A 15,369-nucleotide genomic window follows, 5' to 3' on the forward strand; every position below is an offset into this window, starting at 1 on the left:
TGTTTCTTTTTTAAAGGCAAATGACTCCTCCTCCCCAATTTCTTTTGGGACATCTTTGAGTCTATTTCTATATATCATGAATAAAGCTGTACATTTATCATACCCATGACTCTCTGACTTTCAGGATTTGCTTATCTAAAACAATCAAATCCTGGCCCCATTGAAGTAAATGGCAAAATTCCCCTTGACTTTAATAGGAGTGGGATTATATCCATGGTCTTTGTCACCTGAACCAGCCTCCTCCATGAATCTTCTCAGATTTGGCTGTACAAGTGTGCCATTTAGTATGGATAAACTAATATAACTAAATGGCTTTGCAAATTGGAGACTAATTAACTTTTCTCAATTTTCCATGGCCAATAATATAATGAAAATTTTGGTGTGCCATGACTTATTTTTAAATTCAGATTATGACTCCTGCGTTTTTACTGTGACTTAACCCTTTTTTTTGCCATGATGGCCAACTGACCTTGATCATAGTAGGGCACTAAGAGGCAAAAGCAATAAATAAATTGCTTTCTTTTGCAGTTCACTTTTAACTAAGCTACTGGATTCCTTATCGAGCTTCACAACAGATTTTTCAGTAGACTGCTGCGTAGTTTGTTGTCTTTGTTCCTCTGTATCCTCAAGTTAGCTATTTGGTTTTGCCTGATGTATCTGCAAATGTATTTTCCTTGGCATTTTTTTTTCTTGCATTCTGTGAATGTTAAATGGTGTGCTGAGCTCAGCCAGTGAAGTATCTTGCTGGCTTGGGGACCTGAAAACACTTAACAGCTGCAACTACTGTACTCACATGCCTAAGGGCTTGGCTACACTTGAGAGTTGCAGCGCTGGTGGAGGCTTTCCAGCGCTGCAACTTAGTAACTGTCCACACCTGCAAGGCACATCCAGCACTGCAACTCCCTGGCTGCAGCGCTGGCTGTACACCTAGTCTGCTTGGGTTTAACGAGTGCAGCGCTGGTGATGCAGCGCTGCTCGACAGGTGTGGCCACACACCAGCGCTGTTATTGGCCTCCAGGGTATTAGGAGATATCCCAGAATTCCTGTTCAGCCACTCTGCTCATCAGTTTGCACCCGCCCTTTAAATGCCCCGGGAATTTTAAAAATCCCCTTCCTGTTTGCAATCCACACCTGGCTGAGCAATCAGTGAATCTTTCCAGGTGACCATGCCTCCACGCGCCAAACGAGCCCCAGCATGGAGCAATGGCGAGTTGTTGGACCTCATCAGTGTTTGGGGGGAGGAAGCTGTGCAGTCCCAGCTGCGCTCCAGCCGTAGGAATTATGATACCTTTGGACAGGTATCAAAGGCCATGCTGGAAAGGGGCCATGACCGGGACGCGCTGCAGTGCAGGGTTAAAGTAAAGAAGCTGCGGAGTGCCTTTTACAAAGCCCGCGAGGGAAACCGCCGCTCTGGCGCTGCCCCCACGACCTGCTGTTTTTACAGGGAGCTGGATGCGATACTTGGGGCTGACTCCACTGCCAATCCGATGACCACGATGGACACTTCTGAGCGGGGTGGGGGACAGGAGGAAAAGGAGGAGGGTGGGGGAGGAAACCAAGAGTGAGGGTACTGGGGTGGGGGGAGACACCCCGGAGTCCCAGGAGGCATGCAGCCAGGAGCTCTTCTCAAGCGAGGAGGAAGGTAGCCAATCACAGCAGCCAGTACTTGGTGAAGGGCAAGCAGAGGAGCGGGTTACCGGTAAGCAGCTTTTATTTTCAGGATGGAAATGTTTCGGGAGAGGAGTGGGGGTTAAGGCTGCATGCATGCATGCCTAGATGTGGAATAGCCCATTGATGTGGTATATCACGTCGTGGTAATCACCCTCGGTAATCTCCTCAAAAGTTTCAGCCAGAGCGTGGGCAATGCGCCTGCGCAAGTTTATAGGGAGAGCCATTGTGGTCCTTGTCCCAGTCAGGCTAACACGTCCGCGCCACTGTGCCGCGAGGGGTGGGGGGACCATTGCTGCACACAGGCAAGCTGCATAGGGGCCAGGGCGGAATCCGCATTGCTGTAGAAGACCTTCCCGCTCTTCCCTGGTGACCCACAGCAGCGAGATATCTTCCAGGATTAACTCCTGTGGAAAATGTTGGGAGACTGTTCAGTGCAGATGGCCCCTGTAGCTGTTTGCTGTCCCCAACGCACAGAAACCCCTGCACAGCCCTGAAGCAATCAGTCTCCCTTACTCACCATTTCGTGGCTCCTGTTGGGTTATGTGCGCTCTGTTTGGTATGGGAAAAGTATGCTAAAGTGAAGACTGTAAACTCCTCAGTGTGTGGGAATTACTGTCTGGATGAGATTATGAACAATGCTACCCCTGTTAACTGTTGCCATTTTTGCCTTTCCAAAAGCAACCTTGACTGCTGGACTGCCCGTCTCCTTGACTGCACAGAGACTACAAAACCTCAGGAAGAAGCTGCGAAAAACCAAGGAAGACATGCTGAAAGCAGTTATGGATCACTCTGCCAGAGAGAGTAAAAACCTGCAGGACTGGAGAGAAAGGGAAAGCAGGATCCGCCAGAGAAACGCAGTGGCCAGGAGGAGAAGCACAAAGCAGCTGCTAAGCATCCTGGCGCGCCAAGCGGACTCTATCCAGTCACTGGTAGCCATGCAGGCAGAGCAAAACCGTGCCGCCCCCCCCCCCCCAGCCCAAAGCTTTTTCCCTTGTGCCCCAAGGTCAGCTCCAAACCCCCTTCCCCAGCATCCAGGTTCTTACCTCCACCAGCTGCCTCCAACACCTGTACGTTCACCAACCAGCCCTGAGAACTACGACCCTTACCCTCTGCACTCAACCCCCATCACCATGCAGTATATGCACCCTGAAGTGCAGCAGTCATTGCACAGCACTCCAGACAGGACATATTCAAACCTGTGACTGTACAGTTCACCAACCCACCACGCTGCCCTTTTAGGTTCCCAAAATGTTATGTGTCTGTCAAGAAAGTTATTTTCTTTTCAATAAAAGAATTCTTGGCTTTGAAAACAGTCTTTATTATTGCAGAAAGTGAAAGATACCGTAGCCCAGTAAAGAAACAGGCACTGCAAATCATTTTAGGGAAAACAGAATCCTACTAACAGTGTAACCACTGCACTTCACTCCCGTGCAAGGAAGCAAACATTACTGTTGGCTTTCAGCCTCAAATTCCTCCCTCAAGGCATCCCTAATCCTTGTAGCCCTGTGCTGGGCCTCTCTAGTAGCCCTGCTCTCTGGCTGTGCAAATTCAGCCTCCAGGACTTGAACCTCGGTGGTCCATGCCTGACTGAATGTTTCACCCTTCCCTTCACAAATATTATGGAGGGTGCAGCATGCGGATATAACCGCGGGGATGCTGCTTTCCCCCAAGTCTAGCTTCCCATACAGAGATCTCCAGCGACCTTTTAAATGGCCAAAAGCACACTCCACAGTCATTCGGCACCGGCTCAGCCTGTAGTTGAACCGGTCCTTGCTCCTGTCAAGCTTCCCTGTATAGGGTTTCATGAGCCAAGGCAGTAACAGGTAAGCGTGGTCTCCAAGGATCACAATGGGCATTTCGATGTCCCCTACTGTGATCTTCCTGTCTGGGAAAAAAGTCCCTGCCTGCATCTTCCTGAACAGGCCACTGTTCTGAAAGATGCGTGCATCATGCACCTTTCCAGGGCAGCATGTGTTAATGTCAATGAAATGCCCACGGTGATCCACAAGCGCCTGGAGAACCATAGAGAAATACCTCTTCCGATTAACGTACTCGGATGCTAGGTGGGGGGGGGGGTGCCAGAATAGGAATATGCGTCCCATCTATCGCCCCTCCACAGTTAGGGAAACCTATTTGTGCAAAGCCATCCACAATGTCCTGCACGTACCCCAGAGTCATGGTTCTTCTTAGCAGGATGCGATTAATGGCCCTGCAAACTTGCATCAACACGATTCCAACGGTCGACTTTCCCACTCCAAACTGGTTCCCGACCGACCGGTAGCTGTCTGGAGTTGCCAGCTTCCAGATTGCAATAGCCACCCTCTTTTCCACCGTCAGGGCAGCTCTCAATCTTGTGTCCTTGCGCCGCAGGGTGGGGGTGAGCTCAGCACACAGTCCCATGAAAGTGGCTTTTCTCATCCGAAAGTTCTGCAGCCACTGCTCCTCATCCCAGACTTCCATGACGATGTGATTCCACCACTCAGTGCTTGTTTCCTGAGCCCAAAAGTGGCGTTCCACGGTGCTGAGCATATCCATGAATGCCACAAGCAATTTAGTGTCACACGCGTCAGGCGACTCGATATCATCGTCGGACTCCTCACTGTCACTTTGGAGCTGAAGGAATAGCTCAACTGCCAAACATGATGTGCTGGCGACACTCATCAGCACAGTCCTCAGCAGCTCGGGCTCCATTTCCCGCAGAAATCGCGCTTCACAGAGAGAGTAAAACACAGCAAGAGACTCACAATGGCGCCAAATGTGGCCGGAAAAACTGTGACTGCTGGGATGTGAAGTGATGCACCACGGGGCGTTGGGACAGGAAGCGGAATGACCCGCACCCTTCCGTCCCCTTCCCACAACCCACAGCGCCAAAATGGGACGAGGTGCTCTGTGGGATAGCTGCCCATAATGCACCTCTCAATACAGCGCTGCAAATGTGGCCACACTGCAGCGCTGTTAGCTGTCAGTGTGGCCACGCACCAGCGCTGTCCCTACACAGCTGTACGAACACAGCTGTAACTCCCAGCGCTGCACATCTGCAAGTGTAGCCAAGCCCTAAGTGTTCGCAGGATCGGGGACTGGGAGGGATACACAGGGAGGCTCTGCGAGGAAATAAGCTGCCTGTGATGTAAAAAGACTTTTTTCCCAGCTAAGTTTTTGGGCCCACAATATATTTTCCCCCGAAAAATTAAAAAAAAAAAAAAGAGTAAGGAATTGAACTGAACTGAGGAAATGCAGGAACAAGTTCTTTCTTTGTTCTTCAGATGGATCTGTAGTGCCCACTCATTTTGAAGCTTGCTGTTAGTGAAAGGCAGAAACTGATGTATTTAGACTTAGTTGTGATATTTAGCAATCTGGATTTCCTGAACTAATTTCTCGCTGTCGTAATGTCAGTGCTTTCTATTTCCAGGAAGGAGACAGAAATTAACTTTGATTCTGGTTTCACATTCCTTTTTTGAGATGAAACTTAAGTCTGAACTAGTGCAAAATATTGGCATGTACCTCTGCATATTGAATCTGCTGAGTTTTGCACATCTGTTATTGTGCAGGCAACGTAGGGTTAGGGAGGGAGAGGAATATTTGTTTTTAGTTGTTGCTCAACAGGATTCATTCCAGTGTGGCACTGGTGGGCTTTGAAGCAAGTCCTTGCCAGTTGTGCTTGACTAGAAGGATGATGGCTATGATATGGGACCTCAAAGTGTGTGTGAGTGTGAGAGAGAAAAACCAGTAAGGAAAAATGGAACAAGCCTAAGGGTCCTTGTACTAGCATAGTGTGTTCCCCCAGAGGGAAGTCCTACTATCTATTGTTTCAGCCTTGAACTGCTCTAAAGATTCCTTATTGTGTTTAGTGACTACATTTTTGTGAAGAGACATTGAATAATTTTTTCTTTTGTTAATCAGACATTACAGAACATGTAGGAATATAGGGAGCAAAAGGTCAAATGGTGTTTCACAGCATAACACATACAGTACTTGTCAGATGCAAATAATGATAGCCCATTCCTCTAGGGAAACAATGTCTATTTTTACCTAGTTTTCTAATGTGTTTACTACTGAGAATTATGACTGTGTACTACTGACAATATATTTTCTCCTTAAAGTATCAGGTCAGACTATTCTCTTTCTCTTATGCAGGAATGATAGTGAAGTTAATGAAAGTTGCACTAGTAAGAAGAGAATTAGGTCCATAAATTCTTTCTGTTTAAAGATCTTAACAGACTATTTATCTGGATCATTCATGCCTAATTAGCTTATTTAGAAAAAAGTCCTAAAACAAATGGATGGTAGAGCAGTGACAATGTGGCATAAAAATCCTCACTGGTTCTTGAAAGTCATTTCCATGATTTGGTAGTTCTCTCTGATGCTGCATGGCACGTTGCTCTTTTAATGAAATCCACATCAATATGTCCACCTCTCAATGTACAAAGGTAGACTATCATATCTTGATGTGAGACACCCTAGAAATACCAGAAATTATACTCTCATAGCTTGATGTGGGGTGGGAATGTCTGTATTGCTAGTGAAGTTGATTTTATTTTAAATTAGCAAAATCTAACCTGTCAATTTGTTCAGTTAAACGTGTTAATTTTTTTTTTGAGAAAATATATTTCCCATGTGTTGGGATTTTTTTCTTTCCTTTTATACAACACACACAATACATACTTGATGTACAGTCATTCATTAGGTGTGTGATATATTTTGTTACAATTTTTCTAGTGGGAAAAATTAAGCTGGAAACCTTTAATGTGTTATAACTGTGCACCTATAGTCCATTTCCCTGCCCCCTCCTAACTTCTTTATTTCCATGAAGTTTAAGGATTGTTTCCATAAAAGAGCTCATCTGAGATACCTGTAATGAAGTACAAGCAGCTTGCAGAGATAAACATATCATATCTTTGAAGCTATGATCTCCAAAGGCACCATGAAATGATACAAATGTGTGGTGGGTTATTCTCTTTTAGAAAACATGACTAATCCTCCCACACCATCAGGTTTTCCTTCAGTATGACATAAGTTGATAAATTGCAAAGCATGTGGTTCACCTGATGCCTTTCATCTCTCTACTTTATGTATAAGATGTGTCATGCTGTGCTAACTTTCCTGTAATGTTGGGCTGTGTTGTTTCCATGCCTGATTATTTCTAGAGATGGAACAGCAGAGTGCTGGCAAATCTGTCACTTTATTTCTGTGGTGATTTCCCTCCTACTCCAACCCATGAATTAGCTCAAGGTGAATGGGACACATCTTGCATAAGTACCACATTTTCTTTCAGTTTATAAGGCTTCCCTATCTGCTGCAGAACAAACATGTTTCACTAACTTAAGGACTGTAGTTGTAGCCATCCAGGGAGTAATTGTTGGAACTGCTAAAAAGAGTAGATTGCTCTAGGTACTGTTATGCTTAATAATTAATTGAAGGGGAAGCTGTTTAGGAGGTGGAGTTCTTACTGCAGTGGAATAATTAGTGTAGTAGAGTTTCTGGTTCTAACAGAGAAGTTAATTGTCTAGTACATGAGGGCTGGATCTGCAGCTGCCTTCTTTATTAAGAAATTAATTTTTGCAGCTTCCCTCTTTGAAAAACAGCCAACCGCCTAATGAATTTAAAAATCTAATATATTGCATTCTCGATTGTAATTTAGGGCAATGAGAGATTTAACAGCAAATGTATATTTGTACAGATAAGGGCTTCCTGCAGACATTTCTGTATTCTCAAATTTAAATTTGCTTTCCTTCAAACCACCTCATCTCTGATCCTGACAGATTTCACAAGCTGGGCTGGGTTAGTACATTCTTAGGACACTTTTAAGGACTAGTCTACACTGGCAACGCGGCAGTGCTTTAACGTGCCTTGTGTGGTGGTGGCGCAGCGCTGGGAGAGAGAGAGCTCTCCCAGCACTCTTAAAAAAACCACCTCAATGAGGGGCATAGCTCCCAGTGCTGGGGCACTGTTTACACTGGTGCTTTACAGCGCTGCAACTTGCTGCACTCAGAGGGGTGTTTTTTCACACCCCTGAGCGAGAAAGTTGCAGTGCTGTTAAATTGCCAATGTAGACAAGGAACATATTGGTCTTGTCTGTTTCTGTGAAATTTCTCTTGTGTGCAGCAGCACTGGGAGTTCTGGTGTAGACTGATTATTGGTAATATCTTAAATCTAGCAAGGCTAGATGATGTGACGGTACATATGCTGGTGGCTGGACTTCAGTAACAGTGATTGCACCACCACAAAAGCTCAATGGTGGGAGGTTTCCTGAATATGTAGCCTTAGGTGCTGCAGGAAGAGCTGTTGCTGAGTTAGCCATTGGTACCCTGTGAGCTGGTACAGGACAGGTTCTCTAACACAGTTTTGAGGCAGAAGTGTTTGCCTTTCAGATGCAAAACCAACATCATGAACCATGGTGCCCATTAAAGATTCCATGGGACTCTGAGAAAGTATAGGTGGATTGCCAGATTTCAGTGTGGGTAACTATGTTCTGCTTGCTTCTGGAGAGTCATTTGGAAAGAGCATTCTTTGTCCTATCCTAAGGTGTTGTGCTGCTAATTGAAAAATAATGTTTCAACCCATGTTTGCATTTCAGTGGTGGATGAAGTGATCCTGTGGGTGTTTTGTCAAGGGGAAAAATGAAATGAAAACCAGCTTCCATTTACACTCATTTCAAGCATGTGTTTCTTATAATAATGTTCACTGTTTTCACTGAAACAAGTTCCTTTCAGCCCTCCTCATGTTCAAATGCAGTCTTTTCCAAGCCCCTGTTCCACTTTTATTTTATTTTTTAATCCCAATGTCCTATAAACACCAGTATGTGTGTCAACAATGTGGAATTATAGCTAAAGGTTTGATATTTTGAAGTTCAGATTCTTGGTTTTTACATGATACCTGATTTATAAAATTCTAAAAAAAATTGTAGAAAGAGTTGCAGTTACATATCTCTTGTGCCCTGGTCAATCATGTTCTGCTAGCTGCTGTATGGTCTCTTTCTCTTGGAGAAACACATTCGGGTGAATTTTTTAATAAATAGAAGCATATGATTTGGCATGACTTTTCCCTGTGATAGGTTTTTGTCTAATTATATATTTTCGTATGGACAGTCTTATAGTCTGGGAAAAGAGATGATGGTGGATTTTTAATTCAGTGCTCCAAGTGAAGAATTTCACAAGGTAGACAGAAGACAAGTGTCTCTCAGGGTCATCCTGTGAGTAAGGGAGGGGTTAAATTTATAATTTACAGGGGGAGAGGGGAGAAGAGACGGGTGAGGGCTCCTTTTTAGAAGTGGACACATGTAAGATCTTGAAATCAAGGTCTCAGCATTGATGTTTAGATTCCTTGACTTCAGGGAATAGTTCTGTCTATGGTCCAATTTCTAATGTGGGTTGCTTCCCTTTGTCTTGAATATATGATCATGAGTTAACTTGAAACTAGGCAATAGAGGTAGCCAGACAGGAATTGGGAAAACCTTTATTGAAATATTTTAGAGGAAATGGGATTGAGGAGTCTTTTTGAAAGTTAATCTAACATCATGGTTCTCAACCACGGGTATGCGTACCCCTTGGGGTACTCAGAGGTCTTCCAGGGGGCACTTCGTCATTGAGATATTTGCGAGTGCTTTTTATGTAGACTGTTGTACTGACTTTGCCTAGTTTTTACAAAGTAAAATTTCATGCAGTGTTTTGTTTACACTGCTCTATATACTATACCCTGAAATGTAAGTACAATATTTATATTCCAATGGATTTATTTTATAATTATATGGTAAAAATGAGAAAGTCAGCACATTTTTCGGTAACAGTATGCTGTGACACTCTTCTATTTTCATGTCTGATTTTGTAAGCAAGTAGATTTTAAGCGAGTTGAAACTTGGGGTACGCAAGACAAATCAGACTTCTGAAAGGGGTACAGTATTTTGGAAAGGTTGAGAGCCACTGATCTAACAAACAAAGTGGGATACGTGTGTTCTCTCTCTCTCTCAGACTTGACCTTGCATTAATTAATGTTTGGTTGGGATTTTGTGGTTCGCAAATGAGTCAGATGCTGAGCAGAATCAAGGGGTCTTCGATTCAATTCAATTCAACAAGGCTTTATTCAATGTGCACAAAGGGAGAGTCCCTGGTACAAAAATCAGGCAGAGTCCCTCCAGCAAAGAGCCCCTCCCATTGTTATTTTATAGCACATGGGCACTTACATAACACAAACCTCTAACCAATCATGTTTAACCTTTTCATATAAGGATTTGTTCATCACATGCGTATACTTCTCCACTCCACATGTAGAACTCGCCCTCCTCCCCTTGTCCTTTTCTAGAATGTTCCTATGGTGAGCCACAGCATGCTGCTTTCTGCATAAGGACCTTGTAAATCACATTTTATTTAAAATGAACACAAGCATACCCTTCAGTCTGTAAAGCACTTTGAAGATAAAAGCCACTATATAGGCAGTTAATAATGCCAATCTCTGAGATGGAGATTGAGTTATGGTTAATCAGTGTGGGTATGTTCATAATTTTTTATTATGTCTATCCTTCATATTACTTAACTTTCCAATAGCAAGAGCTTCTTAATTGCTACCATATTTTCAATTTCTAGTGTCTCATCTTCTGCCTTGTCAGTAATGTTAAATGCTATCACTTCAGTTTTCCTTGAGTGTGTCCTTTCAGAAGATATCTGGGATGTATGGTATCTCAAAGAATAACCATGCATTATGGAGAAAACTAATCAACCTCTTTAGCTGGGCATTAAGAGTATTTGAAACAGATCCTGGGACAAGGTGAACCCTTTGACTTTTTGTAGGACAAGTCAAAAACTCAGGACCAGAGGCGCGCAATTTTGGTTACACTTAGTTTCCAGCTTTTTCATATGGGTGAATGCTGAACATGAGTAGATGTGGTGCTAAGGTGCCTGAGTCTATGGCAGAGAGCTAAATTCCCATCTTGCAGCCTGTTCGTAATGGGAGCTGTGCAAGGTGTTGAAACACTAACCTTCAGTAAATCTTGGTTCCTCATTATCATTGACTTCTAGCAACCACAAGTCCATTAACCCTTTTCTAATGAAGGCAGTCTGGATACGTTTGTCTGAAGCATCCCAAAGCAAACTTCTCTGTAGCTAGGGTCCTGCCTACCCAATGACAGGCTTAAACACCCCCGCCCCTCCCCTCCCCGCCCTCCCGCTCTTGGTGCAAAGAGGAGGAAATCTAACTGATGTGAAGGCAGGAAGCTGTGCATTTAGTCTTTGGCAGAGCTGGGAATAAAACTCAAGAAGTCCTATCTTACCTTTCCTGTGACTCACCTATCAAGTGAAGATTAACTAATTTTTGTAAAGCACTTTGAGGCCCTCTAGAGGATGTCCCTATAGAAGTGAAAATAAGTCCCCCAATTGACATTTAGTTTATCAGATGTCTTGACTTGATGTCACAAGACATGTTAAAAATGTATCAGATACTTCAGTTCAATATATTGTGCCTTAGTAATGCTGTAGTTAGGCATGTACAATTAATTCAGAACTGACCTGATTTGTGTCTTAACCTTTGTTAAAGAATCTAAATGTTTCCCTTATTTAATAATATATTTACACATTCTTTAGTCACAAAATTGTCTGCATTAAGAACATCTGTTAGCTTCATTGTTGTTTTGTGAGCGTGTTTCTTAGCTGTTGTAGCTATTTCAGCAAATATGAGGCTTCAATGGATTTTTCCAAGGAGGCTTTTCCATTATATATTATGTTGTGTGTTTACATGCACCAAAGCTCAGTGTTAATAGCAATGGTAGATGTAAAGAGTTAGAGGAATGCTAATTGCTTGCAATGTGTTCAGCAGCTGGACTTGCCTATATTTTTCTAGTTTGGCAGATTTATTGTGGTGTTAGTACATCTCACGGGAGGCAGTTGATGGTAGTGCTCAAACTGACTTCAGGAGACTCCTGTTCACACTGTTACAGTCATAATCATAAGAAAAGCTTTCAGAGAATACTGCTCAGTCCATCTGGACTTTTTTGTATGGTCAGAGGAGACTTTGTATGAGGTTCTCCACTCCCTCTGAGGTAAACTGGGGAGTGGCTGTTTTGGTTAAGAAGGTGATGTGACGCTCTTATACTGGAAAAAATGCAGAGTTGCTTCACACCTTGCTTAACAGAGCACTGTCAGGCTGTCAGTGATTGGCTGTAGCAAAAGATAAAATGAAAGAGGAAACGAGAGCTGCTGACCGAGGACCTTGCAATAGGAACATGCTTATTTTTTCCCTATAATTTTTTTGAAGACCTAATATTTCAGTTTTGAGTGTGAGGAATATTGGAATTTCATAATATCTTGTAAAAATGCACTGTTGATTACCATTAAACCCCCTCCCCCTCCCAAGACCCACACTGGTCACCCTGTGTCCTTACCAACAGCAACCATCAAAGTGAGTCACTTAAAGATTTCCTATGTCTTCCATGTTGACTTGTGTAGTACCTCATGTGTTTCTAGCCATTCATGAACCTTCTCAGCTGTGTAAGTTGCATTGCAATCAGCCTGCTAAAACAGCTGACTATATTTAGATATCTACAGCTGGAAAGAGGGAGCCACTTCAGTGTGAACAATGTTTAAAGTGTCATTTGTAAGTAGATGTCTCATCTTTGTCTATTTTCTTGTTTAAAAGACTTAGAAATGTATAAGGCTTAGATGTGCATAAGTGAAGTTATGTAGTGGTGGTTGTAATACCTTTCTAAATGGCCAAAAACGTAACTTACTGATGAGTGCAGAAGGGGAAATACTTTTACTGAAGAAAAAGATGAATTGCATGATCAAGTCTCCTTTTTGGAGCGAGGGGTGTGCATAATTGAAATTCCATCCATTTAGCCTCCAGGGCTTGGAACGTTTTGGTTGATTATCATTTCCTTTAGTTTGCTAGCTCTTGGTGTCTGGATTTTTTTTTGTTAAAAATATGAATATACAGAATGCAGGCAAATTTCAGTTGCAACTTTTCTTAAGAGCACCTAATGCATACGCATATTTTGTGTCCATTTTGTTAAATTTCTTAGCTGAGCCTGTAACGCTACAACTCAGTGAAGATCTAACACAACCTATTTACACCATGCAGCTTCTTACAGACCCTTCCTTTTCCTTCATTCATTTTTACCTTCCTTTAGCCTTTCAAAACCCAAAGGTCACATCTAGATGAGACCTTGATTCCAGAGTGGTGTTAGTCATGCCATTCTGATCGCTTGAAGAAATTGTGAATGTAGAGCTGAATATAGATGCAGAGTAGATTTTCTATTAAGAAACTGTTCAGACTATTGCAGTCTGAAGCAGCAAAGTTCAGAGCATGTCTTTCAGCGATGTCTCTGCAGGATACTGAAAGGGTATTGAGTGCAAGTCATTTGAGATAGTAGCCTATGTGTGCAATATACAGTAAACCCTGCTTGAGCTGACTGCTTGTATGGAAGCGGAAAAATGACATAGGGGAGAAGGACAGGAAGGTGGGCAATTACTGAGTGACTGTGGGGTAACCAAGGCTTTCCTTAGCTCCAAAGAAAAATCCATGTTGGAATATTAGTGGTTTCCCCATGGGAATATTTTACAATATACTGAGCAGGGGACTCAACCTGATAATTTGAAGGGAGGTATTCCAGAGAAAGCTGTGTATTTCAAACCAACCAACCAACCAACCCATAAAATACCCCAAACTCTTCCCTTTAAGAATTCTTAAAGAGCTGTTGCTCAGAAGCACATGTCTTTCTTGGTGGGTCTGTCTTCTGGAGAAATCAAAGTCTCTTTGAAATAGCTGTCTGAAATATTGTGGCCCTTTCCTTCTCTTTAAACCTGTCTTCCTGTAATGGAAATCTACTAACTTCATCTAACTCCACAGTGGTGGAGGCAGCCGTGGGGCCTGGCTTTGGAGGAATGTGCATGTTATCCTTCAAGTGGACGTTGACTTTAGAAGGCTGATTGTGGTCCTCCTTGTAATTCCAAAAAAACCTCCTAGTTGGGGTTCAGGATTATTTAAAACCAGAATACTTTTTTGAAATACAGGATTTAACTGTGTGAGTGCTTCTTTAGTAAGAGATGTAAAATATCAGAGAAGAGTCTAATCTTATGCAAAGTGTCTATAGTATTTCTCTGTGCACCTCTGTCTGCTGAATGAAATCCTATTGCACTGCAAAATTTGAATCACCAGTAATCTTTGCTATTCATACCAGAGACCATCTTCAACTGCACAGTTAAAATTTTGATTACTTTAAAACTAGGTACACTGCTGTCAGTGAAGCTGGTGGAGGGGAAGAAGATGGCAACAGAAAATAATTTTCATCATTATCAATCTTTGAACTGGTCCAAGCTAATTTTGAGAAGGAAATGGAGGTTCCAGTATTTGTAAAATGACTTCTTTTGCATTTGTTACCAAAATGTACCTTCACCTTTGTTTATCTCTTACGAACCTATGTGATCCCCACTCTCATAGTATCTGAATTAAGGATGTAAAATGTCTGGAAATTTGAAGGCATGGAAAAATGTTTTTTTTCCATGGAAATTTTGGGAAAAAATTGAAATTTGCTGTAGTTACTTGCTTATCAAAATGAAATTTTATTTACTTATTCAAGAGTGAGAAATATATTCTGTATAATTTACTTGTCAGAGTGTGACAGGATGCTGAGAGTTAGTGGGTGAGCCAGCTATCTGATCAATCAGCTCCCCTGGAGAAGGCTGAGGATATGCAAGCTAATTAGCTGATCAGGCTGGGAGAGTTGATGAGCCAATTCGCCCAGCAGCTGAGGGGTATAAGAGACCCAGGAAGGGAGAAGGGGGCTAACCAGGGCCTGGAGGAGAGGGCTAAAGGCAGAGAGGCATTGTATATAATATAATATTGGTGCAAAGGACTGTGTTAGAGTTGGTAGTGATGCAACTCGGTGGAGAGAGTCTGAGAGGTTCCTGGGGCATCTGAAGTTGGGGATGAAGTGTTCTCATCCCATGCATGGAAAAAGGACTGTTTGGTATATTTATGATACAAATAAGTGTAAATTCTTTAGTTTTGATTTTATAGAATAGTGACATCTAGCATTAGGGGTGTGACTGCAGCTGCAAACCAAGGTACTTAGGTGTATTTTTGCTGTTGGCAAATAGGAAAAAAATGTTGAATATAAAAAACAATATTGTTGTAAACAAAAGGGAAGGTTATCCTTAAGGTTCAAATGGTATGTAAATCACACTTATATTATCATGCATATACAGATGAAATTCAATTTTTTAGAGAGAGCTCAGGAAATGAACGCCCTATAATGTAGTTAGCGGAGCTCAGTATTAAAGACTAATGATAAATTTGTGTATATATCCTAACTTTATAGTAACAACACCACCAGAGTCTTTAGTAGTGCATCATCATTGATACAGTAAGTGTCAGCGTACATGAAACTAGCTATTGTATGAACCAGTATACTTAAGGTCACCAGACGTCCCGTTTTTAAAGGGACAGTCCCATATTTAAGCCCTCCTCCAGGTGTCCCAATGTTATCTTAAAAATGGGCAAATTGTCCCATATTTTATGTCTCTCCCTCCCACCAGTACTGGCAGGTCCTACTGCTGGCCAGATACCTGCTTGCCAGCCGTCCCCTTGCGATCAGTGAGTGGGGGGGTCCAGTGCCAACGATGGGGTGGGTGTGCCAGGCTGGTGGTGGGGCAAAGCTGCAGTGCGCAGGCTGGCTGATCCTGCTGTGTGCTGGCTCTTCGCTAGCAGGGTCCTGCC

General features: G+C 42.8%; 1 protein-coding gene across 7 annotated transcripts in view; it reads left to right on the forward strand.

The window, feature by feature from the left end:
* KIF5C (kinesin family member 5C) overlaps positions 1-15,369 on the forward strand; it is a 121,433-nt gene that overhangs the window by 5,190 nt on the left and 100,874 nt on the right. The gene's annotated exons all lie outside the window — the stretch shown is intronic.

Source organism: Mauremys mutica, chromosome 10 (assembly GCF_020497125.1).
Source record: "Mauremys mutica isolate MM-2020 ecotype Southern chromosome 10, ASM2049712v1, whole genome shotgun sequence".
Classification (NCBI taxonomy): domain Eukaryota; kingdom Metazoa; phylum Chordata; order Testudines; family Geoemydidae; genus Mauremys; species Mauremys mutica.